Here is a 12,071-nt window from a genome sequence, read left to right as displayed (position 1 = left end):
ATTGATTTCCTGTAGGATTGACTGATTTGATCTTCTTGCAGTCCAGGGGACTCTCAAAAGTCTTCTCCAACACCATAATTCAAAAGTGTCTATTCTTTGGCATTCAGCCCTCCTTATGGTCCAGCTCTCACAGCCATACATTACAACTGGGAAAACCATAGCTTTGACTATACGGACCTTTGTTGACACAGTGATGTCTTGACTTTTCATTAAGTTGTCTAGGTTTACCATAGCTTTCCTCCCAAGAAGCAAGGGTCTTTTAATTCATGACTGCAATCTCTGTCTGCAGTGATCTTGGAGCCCAAGATAAAATATGTCATGGCTTCCATTTCTTCCCCTTCTATTTGCCATGAGGTGATGGGACCTGATGCCATGATCTTAGTTTTTTTAATGTTAAGTTTCAAGTCACATTTTGCACTTTCCTCTTTCATGCATGGTCAAATTGGGATTTATTCGTGTTATATATAAACAAATATACTCCTTCTAATCTTGTAGAAGTTTTTAAATATTGGGAATAACTCAAATGCCCAGCACTTCCCAGTCCCAGTGTCCCAGGCATTCACCTCAGTTCTCTGACCTTAAATTCAGCCCTCTCCACAACTCCTCTATGCAAAATCTAAGCCCTGCATGCTGCCTGTCACTTAAAATGTTGGGCCATTGCTTTATACATTTGTATATAAATGTTGTATATAAATATTCTAAATAAATAAAGTGTGGTTTGCCTCCTCACCTGTTCCCTCCACTACCCTTGTGGGGAGATGTGGGCACTCCAAGTGAAAAGGCAGGACATGTACCTCCTCATGGAAGATATGCAGGCCTTCAAACTCAGACAGTCTAAACCAGGAGTGTCAAACTCATTTCATACAGAGGGTCAGCATTCCCTCTGACCTAAATGGTTGGCAACCTTCAGTCTCGAAAGACTATGGTATAAGCCTACAGCACCTGGTATTCCCAAGTGGTCTCCCATCCAAGTACTAACCAGGCCTGACCCTTCTTAGCTTCCGAGATCAGACAAGATCAGGCATGTGCAGGGTAACAGTTGCTGACCTGCATTCTCAGTATGTACTGAGGCCAGAAGTTACATCATTAAGCAGGCAATGGCCAGAAATAAGCACTACGTTCTCACATAGGAACTCTTTAGCTGCAAATGATAGAAAATATGCAAATCTTGCTTGTACAGTATTTTCAAGTTATGCCACCCTTTCAGCAGAGCTGATTCTGCCAAGGTGTCACTGCCAAGGTGTCACAGAGGTGCTCTGCAAAGTGATGCCTCAGCAGAAGTAGGGCATTACATGCTGAAAGGATGGCCTGAGTGATAACTGGGCTCTCCCAGCACCTCAGCAGCATTCCTTTCTCATCTCTCTTGGTCTGTCTCTTCAACTGTACCATTCCTCACCATCTGAGGCTTCCTTCTGTCTCTCCCTCCCAGTTCCTTGGCAGAAGTGATGCCGCTGATGGGTGGTGCCACATGATAATTGGGCTCTCCCAGTGCCACGCATTCAGCAGCCACACTTCTGCTGATGTGTCCCTTCACAGCTGCAGCTAGGACAGCCCAGTTATCACAGGGCTGGATAAAGAGCTTCCATGCATCAGGTATAGCATGGAATCTATGTTTGGCACCCCATGTCTACTCTAAACCAACATGGGAACAAGAAACTTCCTTTCCTCCCCAATGTACAGAAAGTCTAAGCCTGCTCAAATAGGTCCAAGAAGGAAAATGGAGAGAGTGAAGAGGGTAAAGGGCAAAAAGTTGGAGAACCCGAAATACAATTACTAACAGAAAGAAATATGCATCATCGAATAGTGACGTTTTCTTTTGGAGGAAAAAAACCAAATTTGGGAGATTTCTGGACATTAGATTCTATCGTACATGTATTGATTTTTCCCTAAAAGGAGTATATGGTCAGTGCTACCTTTTCCTTCTTGTGGAACCCTTTTAGATCTTTTAGATCACATTTAGATCTGTGAATTTTATATAAATAGTACTTGTATAACATCACAAAAGAGGAGAAATAAAATGAAACCAGTATGAGCAAAAACAGAACAGTTCCAGCTTGTTTGTGGTTCAGTACATTTATGAGTTTCAAAAACTGGCATTAGACTGCTAGATTTGAGGCATTTTCCACAACAATATAATTTTTTAAGCAGGAACTGATACCTTGAACAAAATGAGTCCATAAAAACAAATGCTAGGGGTTTACATTTTAACCCCCCCCCTTTAATAGTTTCATCTTGCTGGAAATATTTTCAGTTTAACAGCCTGATTTTCAGATGGAAAAGTCAAAACATTAGTGAAGCACAAAGGTTAGGATCCAAAGAACTACACTTTTAAAGTTGCCCATAGCACTGAAGATCGTGGACCTCATAATTGTCACAACAGGTCACTCCTTGTCAGAAAATATGAATCAAGAAGTCCCTGAGTTGATTTTTGCTTCTGCCATGAACTTACTAGATGGCCTTAGGCATGTTGTAGCCTCAGCAATCTCCTCCCCATCTACCATTTGTAGATAATAAAACTTGCTTAGATCACAATATCAGGAATATAATGTATCTGAAGCATTTTCAATATTCAAAAGCACTACACAAATGCAAAATATTAATAACACATATATAAAGTGATACAAGCTGCAATCCTATACACCAGAGGTTACCAAATGATACCCCAGCCAGGGAAACCCTGTCTCTGCCCCCTTATAAGGGGCAAGGTGATTGCAATGGTGGTGAAGCGATTTCACCTATCACACCGCTGCTGGGGACAAAAGCGTTTTTTTTCCCCTTACCCTGGCACTGCAGGCCCTCTAGAGGGTGTGGGGAACCTGCAGACCCCTCTGCAGGCCTCCCCCCAAGCCTCAGAACAGCTAAAAAAAGCAATCATGACCCCACTTCCAGCTTTGCAATTGAAAACCAGAAGTGGGTTGCCACAGCTTTTACAAAAATCTGTTCTGAGGCTTGGGGAGCCCTGCAGAGGAGTTCGCGGGAGCTCCCTGCACCTTCCAGAGAATAGGTACTGCCAGGGGTAAGTAAAAAGCCCCTTTTGTCCTTGGTATCAGCATGATCGTGGCGATCACTTTGCCAACGTCGTCCCTCCCCCACAGGCAATTACAGCGGCCCAAACTCTCCCAGAAAGTTTGGGAACCATTGCTATACACACTTTCCTGGAAGTAAGCTCCACTAAACACAATGGGACTTACTTCTGAGTAGACATGCATAGGATTGTACTGTCATGTTGTAATCTATGGCCATATCCTCATGCGTAACCTGTGTAGTACCTGCCCAAAGTCTAACCCATTTTCCTCACCTGTATCTGTAATAAATAAATAAAATACTTAATTGTTTTTTAAAACAAAGATTGTACTGTCAGGGAAGGAAACATTGCTTCTAGAATAAGGTAAGAGGTTTGGAGTCCGTTCAGGGCTGGTCCAACCAGGAGGCCAACTGAAGCAATTGCCTTAGGCAACAGATTGGTAAGGAGCGCACATCTCTGCCTACTTGCCTCCACTACTCCTTCTCCTTCCATTCCCTGGATTGGAAAAGAAAGAGAGGGACACAGAGGAAGTGGAAGGGAGGAGAGGGCTGAGCTAGAACGCTGGAGAGTGACAGGAGCAGAAGCTGGCACATCATTGGGTAAGCAGGGCAGAATTTGGCAAGCTGCCTCAGGCATCAGGAGGACTTGGACCATCTCCGAGTCCATTTGTGGTATATTGGAATTTTAGGACGCCAACGGATATTCTAACTCAGGATATTTAAGATTTGTTTTTAAATATGTTAATTCAATATAGATAACTGTATTCTTTTCCATCTTAATTATATTATTATGTCTATTTCTTTTCACTTTAATCTCTAGATATATTTTTGTCACATATCAGAACTGAGTTTACCCCAATCTGCCTTGCAAGCATTTGGGTGGTAGAGTTGACTTCCCTGGTGGAATGATCACAACATCTCCAGATGTGGCCACTGGGAAGCAGTTCTCACAGTGCACTACTAATGCTAGTCTGGATTAAACTCTCAATCAGAATAGGCCAAGCAATTGCCCAGCAGAGTTGACCAGGTTGAAATAATCCCAGATTTGTGGGCGTAATTTTTTTTTTTACCAAATCCAACCATTTTAACCAAACTAAAATACCAAACAGCGTATTTTCACATAACACTGCTGCACAATTTTCAGACAATAGTTAGTTTAACAACATATATAAATATCATCCAAATTCCAGAGCAGAGGAGAAGAGATGGGCAGCCCAATCCTGAGATACTGCCACAGCGCCAAAAATGGCTGCCGCAGTATCAAGGAGTCCCATGTCGGGCCGCGAGGTCCAATATACGGCTCAGGATCCAGTAGAACTGAACTCTGCCAGACCGACCCCCTCCCGCACACTGTCACACCTTCTCCCTGCCCTCCACCCACCCTCCCCCACCTCCCCCTTCCCCAGAACACCTTCCCCTCCTCTCCACTCACCTCTCTGCCTCCCGGTGGTTCAGCTGAGCTGCCGGGTGGCAGACTGTGGGCTTGCACTAGACTAGCTCTGATGCTGGGCCCACAGTAATGGTCACAGATGTGCCTTATGGCATGTTTGCAACAGTGCACACTGGCGGTAAGCCAGTACACAGGGCTCTGGATCAGGCCCTGAATGTTCTTTCATGACATATGTGCATGACAAGAAACAATGTTCTTGCAAGGTTCCCAATGTAACAGGGCTCATAAACCTCCCCCTTTGAGTAATGGTGTATATAAGCCCCTTCCTGATTTAGGGATCAAGTAGAAGATCTTTGTCCTACATAATAGTGAGGCAGAGTCAACATGAAAGTACCCAGCTGAATATCAACCCTGCTAGCTATTGTATCTAAGGCTGAGGAGCTGATTTCTGGTTGTGTTATTTCAAAAGCTTATATGGATGGGGCCTTGGTATCCCTGGGGGATCTGTTCTTGGACCCTTCATAGATAACGAAATTTACAGATAAGCAAATCCATGTCTTTGGCCCCTTGTGCTCCAGTCCCCTCCGAAGGGCTTTCTGAAGCCCATAGAGGCAGCGCACGTTCGCACACTGCCTCTGCAGGCTTCAGAATGGCCTGTGGAGGTGAAGAAAAGCCTCCAGGGGTTTTCCTGGGCCTTGCAATGCCTTATATGACATAAAAACATGGGAAACCAGAAGTGGTGTTTTTCGCTTCCATGGGCCATTCTGAAACCTGCAGAGGCTGTAGGCAGACGCACACTGCCTCTGCAGGCCTCAGAAAGCTCTCTGGAGGGAACTGAAGCACAGCTTTCGGAGGGATCAGGTGGAGCCAAATCTTGCCCAGAGTGGGTCCAGGGGGCCTGCATCGGGCCAGATCTGCAGATGTAAAATCTGTAGATAAAGAGGCTCCACTTGCATAGTTCTCAAAAGATCCATAGGGCCGGCCTGGCTGCTGAAGCAACCCAAACAGTCTCTGAGGGTGGTAATGTTTTTAAAGGGCTCACAGCTCAATGGCAGAGCACATGCTTTACATTCAGAATGTTATGGGTTCAATCCCCAGCATCTCCTGTTAAAAAGATCTTAGGTAGCCAGGCTTGGATAGAAAGTTGGCCACTTCCCAAGTTCCTCAGGGAGATGCCAGTCACAGTAGATAGTAATGAGGAGACAGCTAAATGGCCGGGTCCAGTAAAAGATAGTTTCTAACAGTCATACAGTTACCAGTGAAAAGGTGTGCCACATAAGAGATGTGTCCCACAAACCATTACAATGTCCCAAAGGGTGACAAATAACAATTCTCAGAGTGCACACTGCTGTAATGCATGATCTGAGAGTTGTAGTAGCACAGCATCCTCTGTAATGCTGTAAGCATCTTGGAGATGCCCTGTAGGATTGTACAGTGCAGGCAACTGAGGCAGCAAACAGTCTTAAACTGGCCCTGTCCATAATGTTAAAATTTCCAGTGTCAACAAGCCAAAACCATCATTTGGTCAATTTCTGCTTCACAAAGGCCTGCTTGCTTCCCCCCCTCCCCGTTTACCATACATTAATTAGGCTAATAATCAATTCAATGTATTCCGATAAATACAGGAGGCTTAGTGGAGAATTTCAGCATTGCCACCCCAAAACTGGTGGCTGAGCCTTTAAAATATTTAGAGGACAAGCTCACACTCCTGATTCGGCTTCCAGTTTCCAGTGGTATTGGAAAAGAAGCCAGGATAAATCCTGTTGTCACAAAAGCACAAATTCTAGTATACATTCAACCACACTGAAAAATGTTTAAACAACATTAAGGGTATAACTGAAGCCCACAAAAGCTGAGAAATTTATAGCTGGGGTTGAAAAATCTGTCCTTAATTCACCCTCATTATGTGAAACAATATCATTTAGGATTATAAGACGTACTTCCAGACCTGCTCCGATAGTCAAGCTGAGAGGGGAGGATTTGAAACTGGGTGGCACTCAACAAGTACGTTTGCTTGCACAACTCCCCCCCCCCCCCAAGAAATAATCACGACATGACGCAGAATAGGTTGTGTAAGAACAGCTCTGGTGCATAAGGACAAAGGCCCATGTAGTCCAACATCCAGATACACACAGTGACCAACCATCAGCCTCTAGGAATCCCAAAAGTAGGAGAAAAAGACATACTTCTCTTCCACCATTGCTCCCCAGCAACTGGGTTTCAGAGGCATGCTGCTAACAAAAATGAATTTGTTAAGTCACCACTGAAGCCGCTGAAGCGAGTTGCCATCACTGCATCTTGTGGCAATGAGTTCCACAGATGAATTAGGTGTTGTGTGGCAAAGTGACTCCTTTAATTCATCCTAAGTCTCCTGCCAATCAGTTTCATTGGATGACCTCTGCTTGTGCAAATTTCTCAGAGAATTGTACTTGTTATTAGTCACCATGTCTGATTCCTTCTGCTTAATTATAAGGTCTATTTCCAGTGGTGGAGTTCATGATGGGCACAGTTCACTCAGTTGTTATCATTATCTTGGGGTCTCAGTATTTGACTTTGACTTTTGCTAGCTTAACAGAAAATTTAAAAAAAGTGGGGGTACAGTACCCACCAAGCAAAGAAAAATGAAGGAAACCTCCAACTGGGTGCAATACGATAAAGTTTATGAACAAGATATTTTAATTGGCCCATGTGTGTTGTGCCCTTTTCACAAAAAGAGAAAGTGGCCTTGAGGAATGCATATTAAAACAGCATAATAATAAAGGTATGCATATCACACTTGCTTTGAGTCCCGTCCCCCCCTTTTCTTAGCTTAACAGAAACAACTGAAATATTTAGGGTGCAATTTGCTAAGGGCCCAATCGTTGCCAATTTGCCACTACTGATGCAACTGCAAGGCAGTCCCAAAGTAAGGGAACAAGTGTTCTGGTATCTTGAGGAGGCCTCCATGACTGCCTCCTTACTGCAGGATGCAGCACATACCCTGTTGGCACAACTGCATCACTGCTGGAAAATTGGATAGGATTCGGCCCTTCGAAAATTAAAATTCAGGTTTTTTAAATTGTATCAATAGTAAAATTGTATTAGAATATTTTGTACACAGAGAGACAGAGAGAGAAGCAATGGGCAGCCCAACCCTAACGCTGCTTCTGCTGTATCCCACAGGGGAGTTTTGGCATCTTGAGGCCTCTTCAGGATAAGGGAAGATTTGTTCCCGTGCCCCAAGGCAAGCCCCAGCAGCTGCCATGGGTCAATTCAGACCTGCACCTGCTCTATAGCACTTGACCCGTGAAGGTAGATCAGGCCAGGAATGGGGTTAGGATTCTGAGGGTGCCACTGAACCCACTCCCTTTCCAGGTTGAATCCTCCTCCTTCTGCCCACCCCCGCCCCATTTCACCTGTCTCCATCTCCCTCCTGACCCCTGCACTGCCTTACTTGCTCCGGCGAGCATCTAGCATTCATCTTCATGCAGACTGAGCCACTCACTGCTTGCAGTGGCAGCCAGACTGCACGCACCCTGGTGCTGTTGCATTTAGAACAGCCATAAGCTGTTAATAACAGTGGAACACATGTTCCAGCAGTGTAAATGACCAATAGGATTGGGCCGTAAATATACTACAGTAGGCTCTGCAGTGCTTCTGTTTTGTTTTTTTCTTCCTTGTATGTTTGTTTGATTTGCCTCTTGACCTGCATCCTTAATGCTGAATAATCATTGAGCAATAACTAATATTAATTAAAATTATTAATGTGATACCAAGCAATTTTGAATGAGAATTGTCATATACAGTATATGGTCTGGGGCAGTGGTTCTCAAACATTTAACACCTACTTTTTAGAATGAGAATCTGTCAGGACCCCCACCCCCAGAAGTGATGTTATGACCAGAAGTGACATAATCAAGCAGGAAAATTTTTAACAATCCTAGGCAGCAATCTAACCCACACTTACCCAGGAGTAAGTCCCATTTACTATCATTATTAAAAGCATATACATAGTAGCCTATTAAAAGTACAGGTCTGTAACATTTCCCCAAATGCAGTCACATACCGTGTATATTAAAATGAATGGGGACCCACCTGAAATTGGCTTGCAATCCACCTAGTGAGTCCCAACCCACAGTTTGAGAAACACTGGTCTAAGGTCAATGCATGCTATGATTCCTAAATGTTTCACAGCAGGGGGCTCATCTCCTTGAGTTAAAATTCAACCCCTGTCTAGTTTAAGCATTGTCTTATCTGCTAAGTACCCCTGCAGGTCTGTTACAGAAGAACTTCTTGTGTCTTGTAGATAATTCTGGAGCGTACTGAAAGGTGCATTCTCAGCTCACACAAGCACTAATCTCACTGTATCCCTGCATGAACTGAATGCACCCTGACACAGGGGGTGCGCAGAAAAATCCTGAGACATTTTACTTGTGTTACAGAAACTTTTTTGGCAACATGGCATGTACAGGGAACATGTTTAGGTTAGGGTTATTTATTACTGTCTTTTTATTCCACTTTTCCCTCCATAGGAGGACCCAAAGCAGCTTACAAAATATTTAAAAAAAAACAGAATACAAAAAGTCATAAAATCACAATTAAAACAATTATAAAATACCCTAAAAAATTCACAAAACATCCTAAAAACAATTACAATAAAACACCAAAGCAGGACAACAAGAGACACCTTATAAGAAAGGTCAGAACCTGTAAAATCCTGATGATTTTGTTAAAAGGCCGGGAATTCAGATGGCTTGTCCGAAAAGAAAGATCAGTGCCCTCTGTCCCCAGTCTCTATACATTCAGCAGAAGGTCAGATTGGAAGCTATACCCATAACATAGCATGTGCGTAGGACCCATTCAGACTTTGCACTGTCTCAATCTGAAAGGTAACTTTACAGTACAATCATCTCTATCTCAACTCAGAAGTAAGTCCCATTGCGTTCAATGGGGCTTGCTCCCAGGAAAGTGTGTATAGGATTGCAGCCTTTGTTCAGCAAAGCCAATGGCCTAGCTGGATGGGTAGAGCCATTCCTATACCTGAAAATCTGTCACTACAAAATCTGTCATCACACAATCACATCTATCGTTACACATCTGTCTTTATTCAGAAGGATCACAAAATGTTAAGAGAGATTGCTTCTGAGAAACATGAGGATCAGAGGTGATACCCCCCCCCCCGCACATCCATTCTATGATCCCCCAAATATGCTATGCTACCCCAAATATTTTATCTGGTTTAATATGTTCTGCTAATCAATGCAGCAGAACGAACAGAGACTGGCTCTCTACGAGGAATGAGCCTTCAAGCTTACTTGAAACCACGACGTTACACTTGGTTGTCTTGCAAAACCATAAATTGGCATTCACAGTACCAAAATGATCCACTTAAAGGTTCTCAACACTCTTCAGAAACGTACACTGGCTTTTGAGCACGCAATAAAACCTAAAACAAGGTGAGAATTTTGAATAAGGCTAAGGTTTCTCTACAAGTATTCAGTGGTGGTTATAAAATACAGGGAGGGTTGCCAACTTCATGCTTTCTAATACGAAACCATTACACAAGGATTACCAGAAAATAAGAATTGCTCAGGATAAAATGTATTTGACTTATTTAGATCCAGGAAAAAAAGAAATACACATTTACTGCACTTCTAAATTAGCCTATTTTTAAAAAATTGGAATTAAATCCATTTTAACAATTTGTATACGTTTTTGTTAAGATAGTCATGACCAAGACAACCTGAAGCTCTTTTTAAAGAGAGTGAGAAGAATGGGAGATGGGAGGGAACACAGTACTGGGAAAAGTGGAGGGGTAGGGCTAAGGAGTACATTGGCATCTGACTTGCTTATTACCCTGCACATCCCTGATCTTGTCTGATCTTGGAAGCTAAGCAGGGTCAGGCCTGGTTAGTACTTGGATGGGAGACCACCTGGGAATACCAGGTGCTGTAGGCTTATACCATAGTCTTTCGAGACTGAAGGTTGCCAACCATGTACTCCCATCCTCCCTACAGTTGTGGTCACTGTCCACAGTTACAATCACATCCAAGTAGGAATTATCTCTGTCTCAGTTCCACCTACTTGCACAGAGACCCCACTGGACCAGCGCTTCCCAGCACCATGCTGACAAGGCAGAGGCCAACACCTCCCAGCCCATCTGACACAAGGGTCACAGCTCCGTGCTGGCCATTTCAACTGGGTAGCACCCCAGCATGCTTTGCACCTTGGCAGCCACTGCCCGGACTGCTTAAGCAATTCTTGTTTCTATTCTAAAATGGCTGCTAATCATGTTCTCATGACACAAAGTGCAATGGCAAAAACAGTCGGCAATAGTCCGGCTATGTTTATGGGTTCTTATGTGCATGCATCTCTCTTCCTTGGATCCCAGCCCAAAGTATTAGTTCATTACTTACTCATAAGGCGTTTCTCAATGCATTTGGGGTTGTCCGTTTGCTTAAACTCCAGGTTTCTCAGGACAAGTGTAGGTTATTTCTCATGTTCTGCATAGCATCAAATATAATGTCAATAGTGAATAATAAAAACTTGGCCAAATTCTGCAGTCATACAAACAAAATTCCCATAGAAACCAGAGGGAGTTTTACTCAATTAACAACATTTGGAATTTGGGCCAATAAAAATAATAATCAGGTCCTACTATAACAAAACGTGTTCATCTGCAGCACTGAACGTTCTGCTGCTCCCACACAACCCAAAAATGAGATTTATGTTTGTGATACCTTGCTTGGCTGTAGCATCTTTCATCCATGGATCTGAAAGCAACATAACAGACCCATGCCATGTTGTATGGCTGAGTGTACTGGCCATACGTTTTCTACAAGGAAGCTCCCCCTTGGTTCAAATATCACCTTAGCTCTGAACTTACTAAGTGGTCTTAGGCAAAAACCAGGAGTCTCCAAACCCCAGACCGGGGACCAGATGTGACCTACAGTGAGCCTCTGGTCCCAAGAACCTCTGGCCTACTTGACCAAACATGACCACAGTTGGGCTCCAGTCATGTCTAGAGGGTGTTCGGAGGGTCGGGGAGACTCACGAGCCTTCCCGTCTCTCAGAATGCCTTCTAAGTGCATAAAAACATAACTTCCTTGTTTTCACGAAAAACCAGAAGTAACTTTTTTGCCTTCTGAAGGGCTTAGATGGGGTTGGGGGGGGGGCTCCCTGGCCCTCAGAACACACTCTGGATGTTTCCTATGATGTGCTGGTTCTGAGGTATTTACTCCTGTATATTTAAGTAAGCTGCTTGGGAAGTAGGGCAATGGGAGTCCATTTGAGTTTGTGCTTTATTTCTGTGGTGGAGCTTGGAGAAATCCTGGAAATTTGAGCCCATTCTTTCATTTATTCATCCATCTAAGTTCCATCTCTAATGTATTTATTTAAATTTTATATTTAAAAAAAATTTTTTTTCACCAACCCTCAACAGATAGTTGATGCAGCCCTCTGTCCGAAAAGTTTGAAGACTCCTGAGCAAGACTGTACAGCACTTGTTCAGATAAACAATCCAGGGGTACTGATTGAACAGGGAGAGAAGTGGGATACAGGTGGCATACCTTGTCCCCAAACTACAGGCATTCAACAGGAGGACTTACAGACCACTGGTGGAGCACATGCTTTGCACATAGAATGTCCCACGTTCGATTTCTGGCATCTCCAATTAAGG

The 12,071-nt window shown here is 43.6% G+C and overlaps 2 pseudogenes; one reads left to right on the top strand and one right to left on the bottom strand.

The window, feature by feature from the left end:
- Window positions 1-930: 930 nt before the first annotated feature.
- Window positions 931-1,047, bottom strand: LOC136658160 (5S ribosomal RNA; annotated as a pseudogene).
- A 9,185-nt stretch (window positions 1,048-10,232) lies between these two features.
- Window positions 10,233-10,351, top strand: LOC136658232 (5S ribosomal RNA; annotated as a pseudogene).
- Window positions 10,352-12,071: the final 1,720 nt, after the last annotated feature.

Source organism: Tiliqua scincoides, chromosome 7, assembly GCF_035046505.1.
Source record: "Tiliqua scincoides isolate rTilSci1 chromosome 7, rTilSci1.hap2, whole genome shotgun sequence".
NCBI lineage: Eukaryota > Metazoa > Chordata > Lepidosauria > Squamata > Scincidae > Tiliqua > Tiliqua scincoides.
This window is presented reverse-complemented; position numbering and strand designations above follow the sequence as displayed.